The 26,343-nt window shown below is 39.3% G+C and overlaps 3 pseudogenes across 3 annotated transcripts; 1 reads left to right on the top strand and 2 right to left on the bottom strand.

The window, feature by feature from the left end:
- Positions 1-8,224: 8,224 nt before the first annotated feature.
- Positions 8,225-10,438, bottom strand: LOC143591576 (choline monooxygenase, chloroplastic-like; annotated as a pseudogene). The gene is made up of 10 exons (XR_013145711.1): positions 10,424-10,438; positions 9,990-10,119; positions 9,834-9,879; positions 9,640-9,763; positions 9,277-9,553; positions 9,111-9,206; positions 8,917-9,014; positions 8,743-8,836; positions 8,610-8,660; positions 8,225-8,521 (listed from the first exon to the last, which is right to left on the bottom strand). The product of XR_013145711.1 is annotated as a choline monooxygenase, chloroplastic-like (transcript).
- Positions 10,439-10,554: 116 nt separating this feature from the next.
- LOC143591570 (choline monooxygenase, chloroplastic-like) lies at positions 10,555-12,511 on the top strand (annotated as a pseudogene). The gene is made up of 6 exons (XR_013145708.1): positions 10,555-10,876; positions 11,144-11,189; positions 11,266-11,401; positions 11,478-11,857; positions 11,949-12,206; positions 12,290-12,511. The product of XR_013145708.1 is annotated as a choline monooxygenase, chloroplastic-like (transcript).
- Positions 12,512-12,524: 13 nt separating this feature from the next.
- LOC143591571 (calcium-transporting ATPase 8, plasma membrane-type-like) lies at positions 12,525-24,611 on the bottom strand (annotated as a pseudogene). Its single transcript, XR_013145709.1, has 29 exons — positions 24,340-24,611; positions 23,559-23,675; positions 23,339-23,488; positions 23,114-23,245; positions 22,934-23,023; positions 21,995-22,064; positions 21,749-21,903; positions 21,596-21,673; positions 21,430-21,501; positions 21,263-21,346; positions 21,097-21,179; positions 20,895-21,003; positions 20,697-20,752; positions 20,533-20,575; positions 20,369-20,452; positions 20,147-20,284; positions 18,152-18,160; positions 15,335-15,391; positions 15,148-15,246; positions 14,942-15,052; positions 14,688-14,858; positions 14,398-14,622; positions 14,107-14,322; positions 13,895-14,032; positions 13,654-13,800; positions 13,432-13,566; positions 13,252-13,359; positions 13,082-13,173; positions 12,525-12,984 (listed from the first exon to the last, which is right to left on the bottom strand). The product of XR_013145709.1 is annotated as a calcium-transporting ATPase 8, plasma membrane-type-like (transcript).
- Positions 24,612-26,343: the final 1,732 nt, after the last annotated feature.

The raw sequence follows: 26,343 nt of genomic DNA, 5'->3' as shown, positions 1-26,343 counted from the left end.
AGTAGGCAGGTCTTTCAGTAGTAGCACTTCAATGTCATGCAACCGAGAGATAATGTCACAAGTCCTTCTTCCCCCTCGATCAATCTGTACGCCAACATCTTCCCAATAACTCTTCATCCTCTCAAACTGCAGTTTCACTTTCTCCACCGGTGACTTCCCTTGACCACAGAGTTAACTATGTATATACCAGAATTTATGTGTTTTCTTTAGTTGATGAAGAGTTTTAAATAATATAAAAGAAACTTATCTTTGATCGATTTTAGCCAAAGTTATGGGCTCAACCGTTAGGTACAGTTTTGGAAAATTAAAAATTAAGATGGCTATGGTCACATAAAAAACACCTAAAAAACCTAAAAAAAAATCATAACTGAATACATAAATAAAAACAACAATGACAAACATAAAAGACACAATATATTGCAAAATATAACACAATCAATGACGAACAAAACATAAAACAATGTTGAGTAGTATAACACAATATCAATAAAAAAAGACACAATCAATGACGAAAATAAACACAAAAACACACAATGATAAACAAAAAGACACAATGATCTTTTTCACTCAACATTGTGTCTTTTATGAGATATTTTTTTTGTTTTTTTAAGAAAAAAGTAAACGGTGGAAACATTTTTGTGTTTTTACATTTTTCGTATTTATTAAAATTTGAGTTATGATTTTTTTTTATTAATTTTTCATTATTTTTTTTTAGGAATTTTTTTTGCGACTTAAATCTTTCTCATCCGTCTCATTTTTTTCTCATTTGTAAAATAATTTGATATAGATAAAAGATATAATATAATAATCCTTAACGTATCTTAAAGTACAAAAATACTTATATTCACAAAATTGATCATTGAAATCACATCAAAAGATCACGGAATCATCAATACATACCAAATTAATCATTGATTCACCGAAAAACAGATTTTGATCGTTAATCGATCAACTTTTTTTACTTTTCTTCACGAAACTTGTTTTGAGCGTATTATGATTTTCTTGAGTGTTTTTGTATTTTGGCTTTGAGCGTTTTTGTATTTTTGGCTTTGAGCTTTTGTTTTTTCCTTAAGCGTTTTGTTTTTTATTTTAGCGTAATTCGTGTACATTTTATTAATTTTATTATGTTAACCTAACTATATATATACCGCCTTTTATAAAGCATATTCGATCATCTCTACCATTTTAATTCCTACAAAAGAAAATGGTCACAAACAATCCGAATAATATGTTATACCATAAAAGGCCTTCAATTACCCGCATGACCGCATCTTTTCGACGAGATAAAAATATTTAGCTTCTTTTGGATAAAAAGAGGTGGGCCAATTTGGATTACTTAGGCAAGGATGGGTGGATTAGGTTTAGTCGGTTTTTGGTAATAGTCTAGATTCTTTTATATTGTTTTGTTATTTGATGGATTGTGGTGTGTTTTTTGTTTTGTTTGGGCCTAGCTCCTTGCTAGTTTCGGTTTTAATCAAAGGTTGTCCTTTTAAAAAATATTTTATATCATGCGCCCATTTATACACATTTAAATTACCAATACGAGGCAAAAGGTGAGAAAGACACTTTCAAAAGAAAGAAAAATAATAGGCATGCATGCTTTATAAGGATGCAATTCTACATATTATATTATATATCTATCTATCTAATTTTGAACTTTCTCAACAACATTACACGCTGCTTTAAAGATTGTATATTTTGCTTTAAAAAGTGTATATTTGGCAGTGTGTTGTGTACAATTGGTATTCCCTCTCCACGTGTTCTCCATCTTTACACATGTCCTCAATTTTTTTTATTGCACTCCACGTGTTCTGCATCTGTCTTCCTCACAAGCTTTCTTATTTGTTAATTCAATTAAATAGTTAAATCTCTTATACCACTGCTACTTATAGCTTGCTTTCTCTATCTCATCGCCGGGTTTCTTTCTTGATTGTTTGAGAGATCACCGGTTTTTTACAACGGCGACGTATATTGGTGGGATGGTGGCGGAAGTAAGACGGTGACCGATTACAACGGTTGCAACTCCGATTCGTCTGTTGCCGGGTTCCACTTTGGAAACCCTAGGCGACGAGGATGCTGTTGTCGGGCTCCATTTTGGAACCCTAGGCGACGGCGGAGATCGGGGCTGTTGGCCACCAGTCCTTACCTAAATCTTTTTACTTGGTTTTTTGCATTTCAACTTTCTGCGCAAAAATGGAACTACAAAAAGTATTCTTGAAGATTTAAGCACTGCTGTAGTCATGAGTCGTGTCATGGGTTATTTTAGTTATTTTGAGATAGTTGGATATGGAGATGTAGATCACTTCTTTGGGGTTTGCTGTTGGTTAATGTCATCTTTGTATGCTTATATGCAAGGCTTTCCCATGATTAACTTTCTGATTTTGTGAGTGAACTTATATTGTAAAAGTTTGCGTTTAGAATTTGTTTGGATCTTCTAGATTCATTTTATTTAATAAAGCTGAAGCTCATGTGTACTATCCTTTGGGGTGCTTGGTTAGCTTTTCTTATGTGATTGCCGAATATTCACCGAAAACTTTACATATTTTTTCGTTTACGTTTTTTTTTCATTTTCACGTAGCTGCGCAATGCTCGGGCACTACATACTAGTTATTAAAAATTTGTATGTCATGTGTTAGCATATGTGAAAGAATGATAAGTAAAGCATACATAAATGTTTGGGATATTATAGTAAACGTGTCGTTTTCTTTTTCAAAACAATGTAGCTTCAAGCTAAGGTAACCTGAAGAAACACTAATTGACCTCGGGCAGATTACGGATAATCTGGGGGTTAAGTAGATGTTTCTCACGAGGGTTAGGTCCGGTAAGATGGTTGTTCTTGCTTGGTCTAGGGTTTGTTGAGAAGGGCATCCCGCCTTCCAACTTCCCTCTTTATGACGTGGACACTGAAGCTGCCTATGACCAAGCAGTGAACCAGTATGCTGTCTTCCCGCATCCGGTGGTGGAGAAGGTGAACGAAATTGCTGCTGCTGATGATGGGCTAACCATTCTCAAGACTTTCCTTGAACCGCCACAGCCAACTGATGGTGCGGGTATAAGTGGGTTTGGAGGGAGTGGTCCTGAAGTTTGAACCTTGAGATCTCTTCCCACCGTTAGGATAAATTTATATTTCTGTAGGCGGGTAGATACCCGGCCATTCTTGTAATGTTTGAATTTTTTATGAAATATAAATGTTTGTGCGGGTAGAACCGCCAATTTCACTGGATGACTTGCTTTATAAACGTTATATGACTTGCTCATGCATATTATAGCTTAATTTGGCACTTGTTTTGCCGCATAAACAATATGTGATTCGCTCGTGCATACTTTAGTTTAACTTAGCAATTTTCCAAGTGTTTTGAATAAGTTAACCGTTCGACGCGCGGTTGTCAATAGGTTAGTGTTCAGTTTCCTCTATCATGATTGTGCTGGTAGGACCGTCACTTTCATTTAGTGGGATGACCAATCTTCACCTATAACTGACCTGCGTGAAGGTTTGCCGTTTTTTGTGTTTATGCGGGTTTGCCGCCGTCCACACGCAACGACTTCCCCACTTATTTATGCGGTGAATACCGTCATATCAGTGTGGAAAGTTCACAAGTATAAATGTACGACCATCAGCGTCAATGTGATAGGAGAATCGTTTCCATTAGAAGTGGCTCTGGGCCTTTTCTTTACAAGTTTGGAATTGATCTGCATGCAACCTGTGTAATTGAACTCCCTTCCATGTTCTTGGGATGGGGGTGTCATCGAGCCTTTCGAACCGATATTCACCTGGTTCGGAATCTCGTTGTTTACGCAGTATGTAGTCTCCAATATTGAAGCTGCAGTTTCATTCGTGTTTTCCCCAACTGAGGTTCTACACGCATTAGCCTGCTCAGCGTTCATTACGCCACGAGGTGCGTGAGTTTCCCATCTCTGACAAATGCTTCGACGATGTCCTTCAAGTCTAAGCATTCCTCGGTGGTGTGGCCTCTTGTATAGTGGAAGTCACAGAATTTGCTTTGATCAGCGTTTGGACGCTGTCGGATAATTGGAGCCTCTGGCCATGGGAGCCTCTCGGTGGCGAATATCTCGGTGACGCTTTTGGTGAGTGGCGTCCATCTGGAGTTCCGGTTCGACGACTGCATGTTATCCTTTCCGCCCAACCGAGGGCGAGAGCTGGATGAGGTGTCAAAGTTTACCCTTGACTGCCAAATGCCTAGCTTCCTCTTTTTGTTCAGTCGGGCGGTGATGACGTTGTTTTCTCTTGTTTTCTGGGTGTAGAGGTTTGTGCTCTGGGGAAGATCTCTACCCAGTTGCTTTTCCGTTTCCGCGAAGCGTTTAGCTGCTGTCATGATGGCATCCCACGTGGATGGCATGCCGTCTTTACCAGTTAAGGTGCGGATGAGCTCTGGGTCCTTCGCGCCCTGGATAAAAGCAGCGCGAACAAGATCTTCGCTAATAGTGCCCAGACTTAGCTTCTTTGAATTGAAGCGCGTGATGAAGTCTAGTAAAGACTCATCTTCCTCTCGGATGCAGTTGAGGATCGTCCATTGCTCTTCGGTATACTTTCTTTGTTGACTGAAGTGTTGGCTGAACTTCTGCTGGAAGTCCGCCCAATCGTAGATATGGTGGACCGGTAGAAGGTCAAACCACGCTCTGGCTGCTCCAACCAGCGTCATCTGGAACATATAACACCACGTGGGTTCCGTCCAGTTGCTGACGGTTGCCCCCGCTATGAATCTGTTCAAATGATCGTCTGGGTCGGATATACCATCATAAGTGCCGATGTTGGACATCTGTTTGGCACTTCTCGGGGCGATTGCTTCCGCAATGTCCCTTGCAAACTTGGAAGTTCCCGCATTTGCAGCAGTTGGTCTAAAGGTTTTGGAGAAGTCACGTGGGTTTCCCCCCGCGTTCCTTGGTTTGAAGGTTTCTTCGAAATTCCTTCTCGGTTGGAAGTCCGTTTCCTTACGCTTCCCTTTCGCCCTATGGCGAGGGTTTGCGTCGGTGTCGGATTCCTCCCGATCATCGTCCGAGTACTCGCACTCACTGCTCATGTTGAGCTGTTGTCGAGTGCTTCTAAATTCGTCAGCCTGTTGGATGGAACGTAAGCGTTCGTCCAACTCAGCTTGGAATTCCTTCTGACGTGCTTCCGCCCACGCTTTAACTTGTTCAAGTGTTTGGCGGGGGAGCCTCGTCGTTGTCTTTCCACCTGGGTATCAATGAATCCCAGGGGATGATTGTTTACTGCACTTGCCCCGGCTTGGGTAACCGGTGTAGTGTTCGTAAAATTTACTGCATTTGCCCCGGCTTGGGTAACCGGGGTAGTGTTCGTAAAATTTGTATACTCGCCGGTGTTCCCCCCAGTAGCTGGGGTTGTGGTTACCGGGGTTTCTTGGTCACTCGCCGGCCTTGGCAACGGAGTAACCTTAACCATCTTTCCAGAAGTTTTGAAAAAACTGAAAAAGAATAAGTTATAGCTTTTATGCACGGATGGCGCCAATGAAGAAACACTAATTGACCCCGGGCAGATTACGGATAATCTGGGGGTTAAGTAGATGTTTCCCACGAGGGTTAGCTCCGGCAAGATGGTTGTTCTTCAGATGACCTGCAAAACAGACACCGTGAGCTCGTCACTGAGAAGGGGGGGGGGGGGGGTACCTCCTTGTGACCACCCTCCGGCGTGAGAATCAGACTAGATTGCTCTTGAATATAAGTGTATATTAAGAGAAAAAGCTAGAGAGAAGATGATGATACCGTTCCAAGGTGTTGGAGTATTTATAGCCGAAGGTAGGTGTCCAAGAAGGTACAGCCGGCTGTATTATATTCCTTTTCTACCAACTGTGGCTACGCACGTGCCGTGCTGGTGGTTGGTGGGTAGGCAGCGGCTGAAAGTGACATGGCCGGCTGTGTACTATTCCTTTTCCACCAACTGCAGGCTATGCACGTGCCACGACAAGGGTTGGTGAGTAGGCAACGGCTGATAGTGACATTAAGTACTAGAGCGTGCTACTCGTCGTACTGTTGTCAGTGAGCTGTCGCAGCTTTGGTCAGATCTTTTGTCCATACCTTGGCAGGTATAGTACAAAAGGTCCTCCAGTAGCGTACGGACTGGCTCATTTGGGCGGGAGAATTCCCGGCTTTGGGCGGGAGTATTCCCGGCTTGCTCATTCCCTCTTCAGGTGACTACTGAATTATTTGAGAGTTAGTGCCTTGTGCGTGTAGCCTTGCTGTGCGGGTAGCCTTCCCTGATGGCTAGTATCCGTAGCTGCGGGAACAGGCGGAGTACGTCACCATTGGGAGGCTTTTCCTGCGGGAACAGCTTGCGTACTGCGCGTAAGGACGTCGCGTCTCTGAGCATGGTTGGTCCTGCGGATCCAGTTGGTCTTTGCGCAGACGTCCCTCTAAGGTGAGTCTTGCGAGTTCAACTGCGCAGACGTCTCTCTTCGAGGAGTCTTGCGGGTCCAACTGCACAGACGTCCCTGTTTAAGGTGAGTGTTGCGGGTCCAACCGCGCAGACGTCCTTGTTCAAGGTGAGTCTTGCGGGTCCAACTGGGCTCTGCTGGGACCTACCTCTTCATAACCCTTCATTCTTTAAAGGTATAGAATTATAGATACCTCCTCTATGCAATTCTAGCTGTGTACATCCAAATTCTTCAAATTGTACTTACTAGATACATTTAGATTTGTAGTTCTCTTCTCATTGATAGTTAATACATACAAAACACATTGGTAATTTGAGGTTGGACATGCCTTAGGAATCCCAGTGTCTTTACTGCTCACGATCGATGTGGAACTTGTCTATGGTTTTACAAATACCCCTTTTGTAACTCATCTTTCTCGATCACTACGGGACCATCTCACACAGAGAGACGTGTGATTCGCCTAAGGTGTCCCAAACACCCCGGGGACTCATATCCCTTAATAACATTTTCCGCACCATCATGAACAACATAGGATTAGCTCGTATACCACTTGTGACAATTGGCCATTCATATTAACCAATATCGTTAACTTTGACCAGGAATAGCTCATGTATTTGTTTTAGTTGCTTGAGTGAAAATTTCCCAGCATGCCACCCATCATGGATTACTTTCAAATAACACTTAAATGAAGGATTCTCTTCTAATCTACAACCATTGCGGCTAAAGCGCGTCAGTGATATTTGATGCCTGCTGTTTCTCATGAGCCCAATGTATGCCCTATACATGACCTACGTAAGATTTGTTTATAATAATATATGTTGGTGCTGGTCTCGAATAAAAGAAATGTGTAAAACTCGCATTCCTTTTGATAGGTAATACGATATTATGATTTTATCCATTAGTACATTTTGAGACAAACCGGTTTGGTAGATCTTAAGGGGAGCCGGTCCTGAAACTAGCGGTTTGGATCGGTTTGGGTGAAACCGGTTTTAAACCCAAACCGGTTTGGTTCGGTTTGTCTAAAACCGTTCCCAAACCAGGTTTTTTGTACACCTCACTAACACAAAAACATGGAAGAAAAGGTCCAATATGATTCTATCAAATGGTCCGATGTGGATTAGACGAACCAAGGTCCAAAACAGAATATCAGGGCCAGGGTCAGGGCCTCCTAAAAGCTACTTAAAATTTTAAAACAACACATAATTAACATATTGAGTTGTAATTAAATTCAAAATTGAACGTGAAGAAAGATTAAAAACCAAAATTGCTAAACCTTAAAATGCAAAACCTAAAGTTTTTATCTTGGGCAAATCTTGAGCTAGCCCAAAGTTTTAATTTTAAATTATTTTATTTATATGAAGAAACTCTACCGTATCGTTCTTTTACTAATAACAAAAACCTAATTCGTAAAGTATATAATTATTCTACGAAAGGTAACATATTATTGATGGTCATTTGAAAAAGGCTCTAATTTCATTAGACTATTCATAACTTTATTAAATATTTCATATCTATAACATTGAATTAATAGTATATATTTATATTGGATACTAAGGGAGTGTCTGGATAAGCCTTTAAATTTTGTTTATTTGCTTTTTAAAAAGTAAAAGTGTTTGGCAAAGCCCCTCTAAAAGCTTCAAAATAGAGTTTTTCAAAAGTGTTTATGCTTTTCAAAAATCAAATAAGCAAGTTTGAAAAGCTCACCGGAACACCACCTAAATATCCTACAAAGCACAAAAAAAATAAAATTAAAACTTTGTAACATGAATACAAAAATGCTTGTACTTTCAATACAATCTGAAATATAATGCCTTATATATTTGCATCATGTATTATATTACATAACTCATTAACACCTAATACAATGTACAATGACTTGGTGTACCTAAAACAACCTATTAACACGTAGAGAGACCCGATAATAATGACTTAGTAAACTTATCATGAAACATAAATTATTAGCACCAAACGAAACATCATTTGATGAGATTTTGATGTAGCAGACAATGAAAATGATGCATGGCCTTCTCTACCATCGGAGCATATCGACCACTGCCATAAGCCGGTGATTCCAACCCTCTCTGCACGGATTCACACACCACGAAATCTTCCTTCTACATATCACATAAATAATATAGTCATATGACATGCGGTCACATTCACATAGCACAGCAGCCAAAAATCGATATGGTCTTTGCATACCTGAAGTTTCTCACTGTATTCTAAACTATTATCCACAGAAGCTTCATCATCCTACAACAAGGATCCATTATCCGTTATGCACCACCACACATATATAGAATTGGATCCACTCAGTGTGCGGTTAATAACTTACCTTAAGAGACGCGTCAAGAAAGGAATCATAAACAACTTTGCATCTTCCGGGTCCTAACGGAAGTACTAAATTCGTGTCCATCCATGGCCCGTACCTAGAATAAGAAACGGTTAGACCATGATGCGACAGGGACCAGACCAAGTTGTAGAAACAAGGCTAAATGGTGAAACTTGCCTATTCACAATGAAGTTTGGATAAATGAAAGCATATAAGGATTCATATCCAACCCTGTCAACAGCTTCCTGACCCAATATGCTTACTTTCTCATATACCTTCAAATCAAAGTATTTTAAACTATCAACCATATGTCAATTGAAACATTTGCATAAATGGGAGTAAGGTAGAAAATTAAAACGTAGCAAACATACTGTCGTAGAAAGAGAGTCGAGCTGATCAAGACCAGGAAGATCTTTATGCACAAAAGGTACATGATACCCGCCATCTATGTGATTCTCACAAAAGATCTGCAAAACACCACTCAAATACTCAATCATAGTATTTGACATATGTGAACTTACTTCTAAAAAAAACAACCTTCCAGTTACACTCGATAGTATACTCGTGTATGCAAAGATAACTTAGACAAGTATCGACCCCGTTGGTGCTTAATATCTCAGAAGCGCTACCGAGCCATTCCATCCCCACGTCATCATCACAACCTAGTTGTGCACACGACTCTGTTTCAAGTTTGAGAAGGATAAACGGGCCCCACGCCGCCGTCCTCAATGGCACGAGGCCAAACATTGAAGTTCTTTATCCCTGTGATTCTGGTTGCTTTCAAAAGCAATCCATTCAATCCATATGTCCATCCCTGTAAAGTTTATTAATTCTTGTTTATTTATATAAAAAACCCAGCTTGTATATGAACCAAAACACCGATAGTAGAAGTTAACTTACATGGTAAGGGCATGTAAAGCAAGACCCTTTTCCACTTCCAGAGACTAGAAGCGAGGCGTGGTGGCGACAAACATTATGAAACGCGCGCAACTCTCCATTTTCATCATATTCTATATTTCCTAATCTGTCACATCCTTATAAGTTAATTAAAATAATCCAATATGGTAATTAAAATAAATGATAAATTTAATTACCTTCCAGTAAAGAAAGTGTTAGCCTCTTGAAGTTGTGCAGTACACCCTAAACAATAACCAGAGCATTTAATTAATATTATTATTCATTTTTGACTTTTGAGGTCAAACTGTAAAATATTAATAAAGAATAGCAGATAGGGATGTGATTATAATTACCGACGGCCTGCCATCCTTTAAAGAAGACATTATCGAATTCTAGAGATAGAAAATGAGGGGATGTGTACCATGAACTGGGTGGTGTTAAGGCCTCTTCAATTGGGCTTGAATTCTTGAACCAGTGAGTGAGCTAATTGTTTAGACGATTGGAATGAAGTGTAAGTGGGTTCATGGGAGTTGTTAATTGGTAATGATTTGAGTGATCGGAAAAATGGATGTTGGGGGTAATTTAGATATTTTTGCTAGACTTTTCTATTTAATTTAGAGGTAAATCTTTTTTAAATAATGAGATGTAAAACAAATGATGTAAACAAGTCAAGCTAGCATAGGTTATAGCTCTTTCTCGAAATTAAACAAGACAACTCAGCTCAGCTTAGACCGAGCTAGAAATTAAACGAGTCAGTTTGGTTTGAGCTTTTATTAAGCGAGCTAACCATTGTGAATGCCATGACAAGAATGATTTATTGAAGAGGGGGGGGGGGGGGGGGGGGGTATGACATTTTGCGTATAACAAATGAGGCGCAAATTACTATTGGATTGGAAGCTCTTCTAATAAACAAAGATCATGGCGATAACGATGATGATGACGATGAACCCCATTGATCTTCAATTCTCTTACCTGAACAACAAAATTAGAAGAATCCCATATCCAAATTCATGCCTACAACACGCACGATCACTCAATTCATTACCAATTAGCAACTCCCATGAACCCCATTACACTTCATTCCAATCGTCTAAAGAATTAGCACGCTCACTGGTTCAAGAATTCAAGCCCAATATCCCAATTGAAGAAGCCATAACCCCACCTAGCTCATGGTACACATCCCCTGGTTTTTTGTCTCTGGAATTCGATCAAGTCTTCTTTAAAGGATGGCAGGCTGTTGGTAATTATAATCACATAATATCATATCTGTTGTTGTGTATTCATTCGTGTCAGCTATACATGTTACTGTTTGATTTTGAGGTCACTTTGGATCATTTTCAAAGTCAACTCCATAATATAATTAATTTTCTGTCAGTTGCATAGCATGTTGATAGATCAATTGTATGGTTTGACCTCAAAAGTCAAAAGCATACATTTGTCTCATGGAAACTTTGAACAGCATTAAAAGATCTAGAAGATATGTTTTAATGTTTTGATTATTGTTTAGGATGCACTGCACAAGTTCATGAGGCTAACAGTTACTTTACTGGAAGGTAAATTTAGTATTTATTTTAATTATATTGAGAACTTATGTCAATTGGTTAAGCTTTATAGGATGTGATGTGACAGATTAGGAAATATAGAATATGTGGTGTGTCGCGATGAGAATGGCGAGTTGCGCGCGTTTCATAATGTTTGTCGCCACCATGCCTCGCTTCTAGTCTCTGGAAGTGGAAAAGGATCTTGCTTTACATGCCCTTACCATGTAAGTTAACTATTTTTGGTTCATATACGAGCTCGGTTTTTTAAATAAATGAACAAGTCATTAATAATCTTTTCAGGGATGGACATATGGATTGAATGGATCGCTTCTAAAAGCAACCAGAATCACAGGGATAAAGAACTTCAGTGTTAAGGAGTTTGGCCTCGTGCCATTGAGGGTAGCGGTGTGGGGCCGTTTATCCTTCTCAATCTAGAAACAAAATCGTTCTCTCAACAAGGCTGTGACGGTGACGTGGGTACAGAATGGCTCGGTAGCACTTCCAAAATATTAAGCACCAACGGGGTTGATACGTCTCTAAGTTATCTTTGCAGACGTGAGTATATCATCGAGTGTAACTGGAAAGTTTTTTGTGATAATTATTTAGATGGCGGGTATCATGTACCTTTCGTGCATAAAGATCTTGCATCAGGTCTTAAACTCGACTCGTATTCCACTACAGTATGTTATACTACTATTTCCTTTTTATCTCACTTGACATACAGTTAATAGTTTAAAAATGATATTAACATTTTTTTACCTTTGTTTCAAGGTATATGAGAAAGTAAGTATACAAAGATGTGATGGAGGCGACGTGGAAGATTTTCATAGGCTAGGAGCTAAATCCTTATATGCTTTCATTTATCCAAACTTCATGGTTAATAGGTACGGACCATGGATGGACACCAATCTAGTAATACCCTTAGGACCGCGACGAAGCAAAGTGATTTTCGATTATTTTCTTGACGCGCCACTTAAAGATGATGAAGCTTTTGTGGCAAAGAGTTTAGAAGAAAGCGAAAAAGTTCAGGTATGCAAAGTCCATATGGATTCTCTGGTGTCGAGTAATTGTGGTCGCGTTACATATATGATCGGTTTTGATATTATTTGTAGATGGAAGATATTGTGCTGTGTGAGTCGGTTCAGAGAGGGCTGGAATCACCAGCATATGACAGCGGTCGATATGCTCCGATGGTAGAGAAGGCCATGCACCACTTTCATTGTTTGCTACATCAAAATCTCATAAAATGATGTTTTTGAGCGGTAACACGTATATTTATAAAACATACTATTCCAGCATGTACAGCTTGTTCAGATTAGGCTTGTAAAGATGCTAATAATAATAATAATAATAATAATAATAATAATAACAAAATGGTAAATGACATCAAACATATACGCTAAACCGAAAAGCGAACGGATTCCAAGTTATAAAACAATTCCAATAAAATCTTCAAATTCTTCAACCAAATCCCAAAAGAGCTCAAAAAATGTAGGTATAGTTAGATGTACATAAGTTGATGTTAGCCTTTGATTATGTCCAGAAGATCACACTATAAAAAAGACAAAAGTACCCTTCCAAAGTTCCAATCCAACCTTATAGTCTAGAATTATCCTCATTTTCTCCTGTGATATCAACAAACACGAGTTAAGGTTTGTTATTAGTTAAAAATTAGTTTAACCGTTTTAAGTCCCAAATATGTACCTTGGTTCTAGATTTTCTGCAACACTTAAAGAGGTTGGTAAAGTAATCGCCAAAGGGCCGCTCAGAGACGGGTATCAGTTTTCCAATAAGAGCAAGAGGCCAACTATTGACGGATTGAAAAAACGACAAATGTGGATGGTAAGTAAAGGCAATAACAGGTTAAAGTATACTATGATGTGATTTTGAAAATAAAAACTGACCTGAGAAACCCGATCACAATGGATACGATCCACAATTTCCAGTTAAGCCTTACGGTGGAGGTGAACTTTCCAAGAAACATGACTATGATAACCTGGAATACAAAATTACGAGTTTGGTACATCTGTTTTATGTGAGAATAAAACGATACGGGATCTGAATCTAATCTTACCTGAAGAACAACAGTGAGCGCCACGATTCCCATAAAAAGACGATTTTTAGTAACTCCTTTGAAAACATTCATTTCATCTGGCTTCCGTGCATTGAATTCGTTAAATATCTGCAGTTACAATGATTAGTTATAATAAGAAATGCCTGTTAGTTAACTGCCACAGAAAGTTGTAATAATCACCTGAGCAAAGACAAAAGCGTTGAAAATGAGAGTATTCTTCTCCTTGATAGCATGCTCTTTCGGGTCGTGCTGTGAATGTAGGATTTCTCTGCCTCGGAAATTTAGTACAAGGAGAACCGTCACTTGATAAAAAGCCTGTCGTTTCATTTCAACAAGTATATATCGTTAGTCGTATGATCTCACATAAAACTTAACAGTATGTCAGTAACAAAGTGCAATAACCTGTATTAGCAAATTTCTCCACATAATATTTGTTATAAGCGGTTCCTTGCGACCAACAGGATGGCGGTCCATGAGGTGATCTGTGGGCGGTTCAGTAGCTAATGCAAGTGCACCAAGCGTATCCATGATAAGATTCACCCAAAGAAGCTATACACACAAACGAACACAAAACACGGTAAAAAACATTTTTTTAACAAAACCGAATCCAAAACTTTTGCATAAAAGAGAATAAGAGCGATACCTGCACTGCATTTAGGGGGACATCACCAGAGGACACTGCTGCCACGACATTAATTATGAGGGCTGCAACGTTTACAGTAAGCTGGAACTGGATAAATTTTTGTATATTTGCATAAACCGATCTTCCCCATCGAACAACCTGTTGTTTGACATACAAACACATTGATCACGCGATACACAATTTGGTTTTACTTTGTACTTTTAGTTAACTACCTTAACAACCGAAGCAAAGTTATCGTCCAATATGATGATGTCACTACTCTCTTTAGCCACTTCAGTTCCTGCGATCCCCATAGCAAGACCAATATCAGCCTCGTGTAAAGCCGGAGCATCATTAGTTCCATCTCCAGTAACTGCAACAACATGTCCCCTCTTCCTCAAAGCTTGAACGAGTAACAGTTTATCATTAGGAGACGACCGCCCCATCACCTACATTTGTTTCATCATGTCAACATTTAGGTCATGCGTGCAAAATTAAGAGGGTAATTTTGTCAAATCACATACCGATATCCTATCAGCTATTTCTAGCCTTTGTGCATCTGTCAATGCGCGGAATGATTTCCCTTCGATTAAGTTTGGTTCAGTCGCGTCTGCGTTTGACCCGAGTATTCCACATTCTAGTGCAATTGCTTTTGCGGTCTGAAGATTATCACCCGTCACCATTCTTACCTTAACACCGGCTTTTACACACAGTTCAACTGCTTGTCGGACACCTGGCCGACACGGGTCCTACAACGCAAACCATGTCACCATCTGACACGACATATAAGATAACTAGATAAACAAGATCATACCTTCAAACCAACTATTGCTAACAAAACAAGATCATCTTCAGGTAATTCCCAGTTTGTCAATTCTTCTTCATCTGTCGGCACGGTTTCCCCCTTCAATGGTCGGTAGGCAATAGCAACACACCGCAAACTTTGACCAGCCATATCTTCAATCGACTTTTTGAAATATTCTACCTGCACATAACACAAGTTAAGATGATTGTTTAATGCTCATCCATCCATTACAATTAATAGTAAGATACACTGAATTTGCATACCTTTGCTTCATCTAGAGGAACGAGCTGCTCGTTACTGTCCATGTATCTTGTACATGCAGCTAACACAATTTCAGCAGCTCCTTTCCAGTGAACATGAACTTCAGAATCAGACTGAAAATAAAATTACAAAAAGGGTAAATTTTCAAGTGAATCATGTAACAAATTATAAATATGGTTATGAAGTATATTAAAGGCTGTGAAATTACTCGTCTCACTGCGACTCCGCCTCGTTTCTTCTCCGAGTTGAATGGGAATGCATGGATAATTGTAGACTTTGATCTGAGTGCTTCAAAGTTCATTCCAAGCTGCAAATGTGACAAAATGATGGGGTGTCATATTATAATATATAGAAGATGATAAAAAGATGTAAAGATATATGAAGAAGCAACTAACATTGAGCCCCCATTGAAGAATGGCTTTCTCTGTTGGTGATCCAGAAACTTCAACATCATTAATAGAATATTTATATATAGTTGATTATTCTTGTAATTATTAGTTGATTATTATTGCCATTTATACGGGATACTTTGTATTATTTATACCCATGGGAATTGTTAATGAAGGATGAGGATGATTTATTCTAATATGGTATCAAGAGTCTAACCCTAATCTCCCCACCCCTTCCCTGCCGCCCCCTCCTTCTGCCGCAGTCTCATCTGCCGAAACCACCATGGCCGAGAAACTCCACCCTGCCATTACTGTCAACAACATCCGACACGCCATTCCAGTCCTCCTTGAATCCGAATCCAGTCAATATGGACTGTGGGCAGAGCTCTTCCAAAATCACTGCCATGCTTATCAGGTAAGTGATCACCTTTCTCCTCGTATCACAACCGCAACATCCTCCTCATCGGATGCTGCAAAAGATACAACTCAGCAGTCCCTGGATGATCAATGGTCTCGTCTAGATGCCATTGTCAAACAATGGATCTATGGGACTATCTCTAATGATCTTCTTAATACTATTGTCAAACCCAAGATGTCGGCCTATGATGCTTGGTCGGCTCTTGAAGGCCTTTTCCAAGACAACAAGAACACTCGAGCTACATACCTTCTTCAGAAATTTGCAACCACTCGGCTTGATGGTTTTCCCAACATGTCTGCTTATTGTCAAGCCATCAAATCCATCGCCGATCAACTTGCCAACGTAGGTGCTCCCCTTGATAATAAACTCCTAGTCTTACACCTACTTGCTGGCCTCACCGATGCATATGAAGGCATCTCAACCATCCTACAACACAAAGACCCCATCCCATCCTTTCATGAAGCCCGCTCCCAACTTTGTATGATCGAAAGTCAAAAAGCCGAGAAAGCCCAGTATGCAGCCACCATAGCCGGTCAGGCCTTACACACTACCACCTCTAAAACCACAAACCAACTCACCCCCCCCTCGGCCGCCCAACCTGACCCGAATCCACCTTCAGCCCGCGGTCGCGGACGCACCCGGGGCCGTGGTCGCGGTAGATACTCCTGGTCGCGGGGCAATCCCAACCTTGGGCGTGGACAACCATACGGTCATTGGACCTCACCCACAACCTACACTTGGACCATGCCGACCCCCCACCCCACCTCCTCCTCCCCACCACCTTGGCTCCCTTGGTCTCCTCCACCACCCCCATGCCCGTACCCCACTGTCCCCCCACCACAGAACACCTCCCACAGCCAAGGGATCCTCGGCCCACGACCTCACCAAGGCCACCAAGCAACCTATACTCCCACTGACATTCAACAGGCACTTTACACCATGTCTCTCAACCCACCGGACTATCAGCATGGCGTCATGGACACCGGTGCAACCATCAGCATGGACCCTAACTCAGGTAACTTTCGTACCATTCTTAATAATCGTGTGAATGAAAATATTATTGTTGGTAATGGCACCTCCATTCCGGTATATGGACATGGACCACAAACCTTCCCAAAACCCTACCCACCATTTGTCTTAAACCGTGTCCTCTATGCACCCAACCTTATTAGAAAACTCATCTCTGTTCGTCAATTCACTAGAGATAATTCTGTTTCTGTGGAATTTGATCCCTTTGGTTTTCTTGTGAAGGACTTCAAGACCCGGAAACCTATAATCCGGTGCGACAGCAGCGGTGATCTCTACACCTTCTCCAAGGATGCCCACTGTTTCTCCACCTCCACCACTGCTGCTCAGTCCTCCAGTCTATGGCATCAACGCCTTGGTCACCCTGGCCCGGCTCTTCTACAGTCTTTGAAGAATTCTAATTCCATTGTCTTTTCAAATTTCAATAAAGCTGTTTGTGAACCTTGTGTGTTTGGCAAAAGTACTAGACTCCCCTTTCATTTGTCTAATAATAATACATTGCAACCATTTGATATTGTGCATAGTGATGTTTGGACCTCACCGGTCATAAGCTCCGCCGGGCACCGCTATTATGTGTTATTTTTAGATGATTATACAAATTACTTGTGGACATATCCAATCTCAAACAAATCACACGTTTTTACCGTATTTGAAATTTTCACCAACCTTGTTCGCACCCAATTCAACCGCACCATTAAAACTTTTCAATGTGATAACGGTAAAGAATATGTTAACACGTCATTCAAACACTTATTTGATAAACATGGTATCCTCTACCGTCTATCATGCCCATATACTTCGCCACAAAATGGCAAGGCGGAACGCAAAATCCGCTCCATTAATAACATCCTCCGCACCTTACTTGCCCAATCTTCCTTACCCACAAACTTCTGGCATCATGCCCTTGAAACTTCCACCCACCTCATCAACATAACCCCCTCTAAAACCCATCACTTCCGCACACCTACCCAACTGCTTTACTCCCAAATACCGACATACGACCACTTACGCGTATTCGGTTGCCTTTGCTACCCACTTAAACCCTCCACCACCATTAACAAGCTCGAACCGCGGTCCTACCCATGCGTTTTTCTTGGCTATCCTCCTTCCCACCGCGGTTATAAATGTTACAACCTACAAACCCATCACATTACTATTTCCCGCCATGTCCTCTTTGACGAATCCACTTTTCCCTTTGCCAACCTTATTCAAACCTCTCCACAAAAATCATACCAGTTTCTCACTGATCCTCCTTCCTCGTTCCTATGGGACTCATATTCCTTTCCTCATAACCCCACCTCCTCACCCTCTTCACCCCCTCATACACCAGTTCGATCTCCTTCCCCGCCCTCACCGTCGGCCCAACCCACTACCTCCCATTCCCCACCCTCCACCCGACCTATACTCACCTACTCCAGGCGCCGCCTGCCCCACCCCCGGCACCCGCCACTCAACCCGCATCCCACACTACCCCATCTTCCCCCCCACCTATGCAGCCAACCACCACACGCACAATGCGTACACGGGCTATGGATGGCATCATTAAACCCAAACAACCGTTCACCTTTCACTCCACAAACATCATCCCTGTACCCAAAAACCCATCCCTAGCCTTGTCCATACCGGAATGGCACACTGCCATGACCAATGAGTTTCACGCCCTTATTAATAATGATACTTGGGACTTGGTGCCACGTGAACCACATATGAACATTATTAGAAGCATGTGGTTACTTAAACACTAATTCAGGTCTGATGGTACCCTTGAACGGTATAAAGCCCGATTAGTTTGTGACGGTCGATCTCAACAGGTGGGTATTGATTGTGACGAAACCTTTAGTCCGGTGGTTAAACCTGCTACTATTCGCACCGTCCTAACCATTGCTCTATCAAAATCTTGGCCGGTTCATCAACTCGACGTCACCAATGCCTTCCTTCACGGCCATCTCCATGAAACTGTGTACATGCACCAGCCCATGGGTTTTCGGGATAAGCAGTTCCCGGATCATGTTTGTCGATTGAAAAAGTCTTTATATGGTTTAAAACAAGCACCTCGAGCCTGGTATCAACGGTTCACAGACTATGTTCTTACCTTGGGATTCACTCAAAGTGGCTGCGATGCGTCCTTGTTCATCCTGCATCAAAATGGTGACACTGCATATCTTCTCCTTTATGTTGATGATATTCTCTTGGTTGCTTCTTCTACCTCTCTCCGCCAGCATCTTATGCAGTATCTCTCCACTGAATTCGCCATGAAGGATCTCGGTGACTTAAGTTTTTTTCTCAGGATTTCGGTCACCCGACGCCAAGACACCATGTTTCTATCTCAACAAACCTATGCGACTGAAATTATTGAACGTGCCGGCATGTCGTCTTGTAAGCCAGCTGTCACTCCGGTCGACACGAACTCCAAACTCAGTGCAACCTCGGGTACCGCCTTTGACAACCCAACACTCTACCGGAGCTTGGCTGGGGCGCTACAATATCTCACCTTCACACGGCCCGACATTTGTTATGCTGTACAGCAAGTGTGCATGCATATGCACGCGCCCAAAACTGATCACTGGAATGCTCTAAAGCGCATTATTCGATATGTCCAAGGCACAGTCTCATACGGCCTCACCCTAACTTCTCACCGTGATCCCACACTTCTTGCTTACACCGATGCCGACTGGGCTGGTTGTCCAGACACTCGTCGATCCACAAGTGGTTACTGTGTGTACTTAGGCGACAACATCATTTCCTGGTCTTCCAAGAGGCAGCCTACCATCTCTCGTTCTAGTGCCGAGGCTGAATATAGAGGGGTTGCAAACGTAGTTGCTGAAATCTGTTGGCTTCGCAATCTACTTCTGGAACTTCATCGTCCACTGTCTAAAGCCACCATCGTTTACTGTGACAATGTGAGTGCAATCTATCTCTCCGGTAACCCGGTTCAACACCAGCGCACTAAACACATTGAACTTGACATCCACTTTGTCCGTGAACAAGTCCAGCGTGGTCAAGTTCGAATTCTCCACGTTCCGTCTCGTTATCAAGTTGCTGACATTTTCACAAAAGGGTTACCGCGCATTCTGTTTGAAGACTTCAGATCCAGTCTCAGCATCCGGTCGCCTCCCGCTTCGACTGCGGGGGTGTAATAGAATATTTATATATAGTTGATTATTCTTGTAATTATTAGTTGATTATTATTGCCATTTATACGGGATACTTTGTATTATTTATACCCATGGGAATTGTTAATGAAGGATGAGGATGATTTATTCTAATAATCATTGCCACCCTATTTAACACCAATAATGGCATAGTCAATCTCTAAATAAGTTAAAAGATCATTACACTTACACAAATTAATGAAAAATAATAGTTATAATTACCTCAGGCAAAAAAACGCTGCCAGTTGTATTCTGAGCTACACCTTCGGTGATAAGAGATACAATTCCTGACGGTAATACTGATGTGTTGTTTGGCGGTTCTACTTTCTTCCCACATACATAAGCCTCAACCACAGTCATCTAAAGAAAGCAAAAAACATGTCATAGGTAAATAAAAACATTTGATAATAAGAGCGATAAAAACAAGAACCATAAACACCCTACCAAATTCAATGTTAAGGTTCCAGTTTTGTCACTACAAATTGTAGTTGCAGAACCCATTGTTTCACAAGCAGATAACCTCCTAACCTGCATTAGCTCAATCAACATCAATAAAATTAAAAATATAAGTCAACCGAGAGATTTTGAAAATATGATGTTAAACTTACCAATGCCTTGTCTGCCATCATTTTTCTCATCGAGTACGCCAACCTGTACATGCACAACATGGGCCACAGTTTAGACATTTGAACGTGTCAAAGAAAACGACTAAATATCAGATAAAAAGGAAAGAGAAAACACAAATGACTAGATAAACAGATAATTAACTTACGTTAAGGTTACAGCTAACGGAAGCCCTTCGGGAACCACAACAACAACGATAGTCACCTAAACATTGTTCAAGAATTAGTGTGTAATACACATTTTCTTAATAAGTGCCCAAATTTGACTTTTGGGTGTCAAACATATAGTTTGTTTGAAAAAAGTCAACCATGACAATTGTTAAAAAATACGTGCAAAAGATACATACCGCAACAGTGAAAATTTTGATGGCACCATCAACAGCATCCCCGACTTTAGTTTTTCCAGCAACAAACTCAGGTCTTCCTTCTGTATCCTCCGTGTGTCCAGTAAAATACCTAAAAAAACACAAAATTAATAAATTATCATCTTAGAGCTAATAAGAGCATCAAAATAGGATTATATTGCATTTTGCATGTTAAATTTATTACCTAGCGAGAAGGACAACAAGAACAGACACAGCAACCACAAGCCCAACTATACCAATAAAAGTAGCGACTCCATTCAACCTCACCTAGTAAAGTCAAAGTCAACACTTTTAAGCACTTTGGAGCGATTATATAACCATGAAAGAGCATGTATTGAGAACTAGTTTACCTGTAACGGTGTTTCTTCACCGTTATCTTCTGAGATACTAGCCATTAGCAATCCCCATTCTGTATTTATTCCAACACTTGTTGCCTAAAAAACAATTATGTAAATAAAATTTAGCACATTAAAAGCCGCACAATGTATTTGGAAAATAACATTAATATCTTCCATACCAGCATAGTACCATAGCCATCAGCCACCTTTCATCCCGACATTAAGAATGGCGATTTGTGATCTTTGTTAACCTATTCCACCATGTAAAAAACAATGAAACCGAGTCACCGACCCACAAAAGAGATTAAAAGAAAAATAAAATATTTCAAATTCCATGTAACTCACGATTTTACTCTCCCCTGTCATACTTGATTCATCAATAGCAAGAGAGTGACCAGAAATTAAAACCCCGTCAGCAGGAACCTGATTTATATTAAATTGTTAACAAATGCAATATTGAATATATCAAATAATAAATGAGTAAACATATTATCTGACCTGGTCTCCTATTTTTAGAGGTATGACATCTCCGACAACAATATCAAATATGGAAATGTCCACCCGTCTTCCACCTCGTATGACCTCCAGTTGTATGTTCTGTTTTTCCTCATTTAAGTTTTGAAATTGAAGCGACTGTTTATAATCACTTATAGCTACAAAACAGGAATCAATCTTTCAAACATCAGGTTTCCGCGCGTAACACAAATTAACATTGATAATATCACGTTTTATATAACAAAGTACCTGTAACGACTATGACAATTATAACCGCCAATGCTATGCTTCCCCCATCATACCATCCTTCTTTGATCCCCTGAAAACACGGTACAAGATTTAATTAAAAATACACAAAAATTTTGTGGAGAACAGCCATCGGACCGGATTTGTCATAAAATTGATATTCTTTCGTTTTCTTCCTTATCAGAGAGGGGCCCCTTGTTGGGCGGGGCTTCTTTTTGAAAAAAGGGAAAGCTCTCTTTCGGCACCGTTGCCCGGAGAGCCACCAAAAAAGAATAAAAAGGAGCCAAAATAAAGAAAAGAAGGTTTCAGCCAAGCATCCAAAAACGAAATTAGAAAAAGAATAAAGAACATAAGATAATCCTTTTTTCCCCTGATTCTCCTTATTCGATAAATCAGAATGAAAGCTAGTAATAAAAAGAAAGAATAAAATAATGCGTAGACACCCGAGTGAGGCCCTCTGACCCTATCTCACCCCAAAAAACAAAGAATTAGTAGATCTGTTCCGCCTAAAATGGCAATGGGCTTGGGTTATGAACTTATAATCTATAATCTGATGATCAAGTCGATTCTATGATTATAAGTTCATTTCATACCGGACCAGATCACTCATGTGCTGAACATAGGGTCAGCCACGGACCTCTTAGGTTTGTTTTTTTCAGAAAGAACCAAAAAATGATCGTGAAGGTCCCATAGATAGAACCTGATACGAAGTACTGAACATAAGACCTATGCAAGGGAGTCAGTCCTACTCATAAAGGTGAAGGACCAAGCACTAGATCGTTGAAAACAAAAAAAAAGACTGACTTTTAGATAACTTAACTTATTTAGGAAGGAGCCATTTTAACTGCTCGCCATCGGAATAGGCTTTCAAGGCAACTGCCAAGTCAGCCAGTAAGTAAGCAGGTTATTGTTTTTAATATAAACAAGTTGTGATTCACTGACTTCTGTTTTTATGCCTAGAGCCAAAGAAGCAGCAGCAGCAACCATCAAGATAATCAAAGTTGTATCACGACAAGCATCCAACAGAAACCGCTATCAAACAGAAATCACATAATTATTCAAATTACCAAATATTAACCAAACAATAAAAGAATCCATTTATCCCATAACAATATCAAGTACCCAAAAGCTCCGCCCCTTTTTCCGCGGGTATGTGTTTGCCCCAAACACATTTTTCCTATCCAAGATGTTCGACTCGTCTTCATGAATTCCCTTGTCGGGATTCGTCTTTAACTTCGCTGCCTACCCTTTAACCTGTCACGAGATCATTGAACGGAAACAAAGAACAATATCAGTCATAGGATGATGACCAAAGGAAAGAATCTAGAATCAAGATTAATTACAAACTTACCCCTCCAAAGTTGCAAAATCATGGTCTCGTGTCATCGTAGCAAGTTGTTCGGGACTGACATCATAACCACCAGTTGGAATAGGAGACATAGGTTCTTTTGGGTTAACATCTTGTTGTTGTCCAGCTTCTATGAAAAGATCTGCGGCCTGAAAAAGAATAATGTGTCATAAGTGGATTCATGTTGTATCAGAATATATATAAATGAGATAATATTACTCGTAGGACTTGCGCGTGAGCTCTGATCTTCGCGAGAATTTCTTTCTTTTCTTGTTCCTTTTTCAAATCCAATGTGTATCGGAATCGACGTGAAGCATTCAATACCAATGCCGCTTGCTATATCAATAAAAAAAACAAGTTAAAAGAAAAAAACAACGGTTATGAAGATGGACCATGATCACATTATGGTATAGTTGTCTTTTACTTGCTACATTTTACATTTGAATCTTTGGATTTAACCATCAATAAAACCAATAAATATACTTTGAACTAATCATCTAGCAACATATTTGCTACACTTTCCATTTGATTCTTTTCTTAACAAACAAAGACAAAACTATGAAATTCTTGCAAACAAAACAAATAACATCCAACGGAGGTAGGATATTACACTGTGCTATCGAATAACAAACAAACAACAACAACAAAAAACAGTAAAATCTCATAGCAAAGCTATTGAAATTGGTCGGGTCTAAAAAGGGTGAAATTTAAGCAAACCATACATCTACCCCGTAAGATAAAGAATTTATCAAAGAAAAAAAACACAAAAAATAAAAATAAATTATAATACAACAAAATAACAAATAGCAGCAAACAGAATATCCAGATCATATAATAGTAACAAAGATAACACAAAAAAGTATTAAAAAAAAAAAAAAAAAAACTAAGGCAAATTTGTTATGTTCCTAGAAAATGCATGTTAGAAATTGCAACAACATAAAGAAAACATGATGTTGACAATAATATTCCATCCATGAAAATATCAAAATATGCAATATACCCTTCATCTTCTAAGGCGATCAATGGGTGCACTTTTGGTACGAGCAATGTCAAAAGGATCATGAACCACATCATATTCATAGCCACCGCTACTTCCACCACCGCCGGACTCCACATCCTTCCGGAATCTCCGGTACGGTGACCCACCGCTGCTCATTGCCACCTCAGTCTTTCAAAGAAAATATGCCACCTCTATCTTTAGCTGTCACACCCACAATGTTCTGTTCTCAGACCAAAGTAAAGTAAAGTAAATCCTATAATAGCTGACACCTACGTCTACTTATCCTCTATAAAAAGTTTATTCGGTTACAGGTGATATATATATTGACATTAATAATCAAACCAAAATCATCGAATATGAGAAAACGTATTATTGTTGTTTTCTTATACATAAAGTTGATATTATTTCAAATTTTAAATATTTCATTCCTTTTTCTTACTCTTTATTCTTTTCTTTTATAATTGCTTTTACTTATTATTGTTGTTTTCTTATTGTTTTAATAATATTATTATTATAGTATCTATTCACGAGATATATACTGCATATACATATACAAAAATTAACAAAAATATTTAGCATAGTTAAAAATTTTTAACAGCTATTTGTAATACTGACGGACCACATACGTATCTTATAATCTTCAGAGGTGAGAAAACCCCTTATTTTTTTTATCACATATGAGACTTGAGACCTCCGCTAGTTTAAACCGAATCACTTGAATTAGAGATAATTGGTGAATTCGACATAGTTAATTATAATAATTTATCTATTTATTGCATATATTTTGGATACTTATTACCCAAATTGTATAAAATAATAATTATTACTTCTAAATGATTTCTCTCCATATATACTAGTGTAAACCATAATAAGTTGTCTCTTTGTAAAGTAAAGTTTAATATTCCGAGTTTTTTCCTTTTAGTTAATTGAACATGAAGATAGCGTGTTTTGTGTATTTATTTTTGTTATTTTATTTAAATTGTCAAAAGTGCTTAATAGGAGATACAAGGAACAAATGGAGGGAAGCACGTCTTAAATAAAAGACATTCCAAGTTTTTCTCTTTTGACACGTGGTCACACGTGGCAGTGCCACTCTATTTACGCTAACATCAAGAAGATAATATCAAGTTTTTATTTTACTAGAGTGGTGCATGTTCTTTTGGAGGTAAAATATCTACGATATACGTGTCACACTGCAGACATCTATAGCATAAGAGTTGGACCAAACCTCTGCAATCTACAAGAAAAAAACGGTTTGCTTTTTAACGTTTTAAGACTGCTAAAATAAAACAAAAAATGTTAAATAAGTTGAAATTCAAATAAAAAATGTCCAACATCGAAATTTAAATAATAGTGAAATAACATAATAACATTTTTTTGCAATCTACAAGAAAAAAACGGTTTGCTTTTTAACGTTTTAAGACTGCTAAAATAAAACAAAAAATGTTAAATAAGTTGAAATTCAAATAAAAAATGTCCAACATCGAAATTTAAATAATAGTGAAATAACATAATAACATTTTTTTAAAATCTACAAGAAAAAAACGGTTTGCTTTTTAACGTTTTAAGACTGCTAAAATAAAACAAAAAATGATAAATAAGTTGAAATTCAAATAAAAAATGTCCAACATCGAAATTTAAATAATAGTGAAATAACATAATAACATTTTTTAAAAATTATTTGTTCATCACTTTGCAATAAATGCTCAGCAATATCATCTCGTAACTACGTTATATATTCCTGATCTGATGCAATGTCATGTGTAACACCCACCGAAAATTCGTGCCAAGTTGCCAACTTACAAAAATTTAAAGGTCGAAGTGTAAAATACCCAACATAAGAAGTGGATATAAAAATATAGTATGGCCATTTTTTATATATAACAATCACTAGCTTTTGAACCTGTGTACAGGGGCAGACTCACATAAAACCCATCAGGGTCCCGGGACACCAATGTTTTTTAGAAATTACTAAGAGGTTGTATATTAAATTTTGTAAGGACC

Source organism: Bidens hawaiensis, unplaced genomic scaffold (genome assembly GCF_021521415.1).
Source record: "Bidens hawaiensis isolate Kalapana, Puna unplaced genomic scaffold, B.hawaiensis_p1.1 tig00039930_1, whole genome shotgun sequence".
Classification (NCBI taxonomy): Eukaryota; Viridiplantae; Streptophyta; class Magnoliopsida; order Asterales; family Asteraceae; genus Bidens; species Bidens hawaiensis.
Note: the sequence above shows the minus strand (reverse complement) of the source record. Positions and strands in the feature narration are given on the sequence as shown.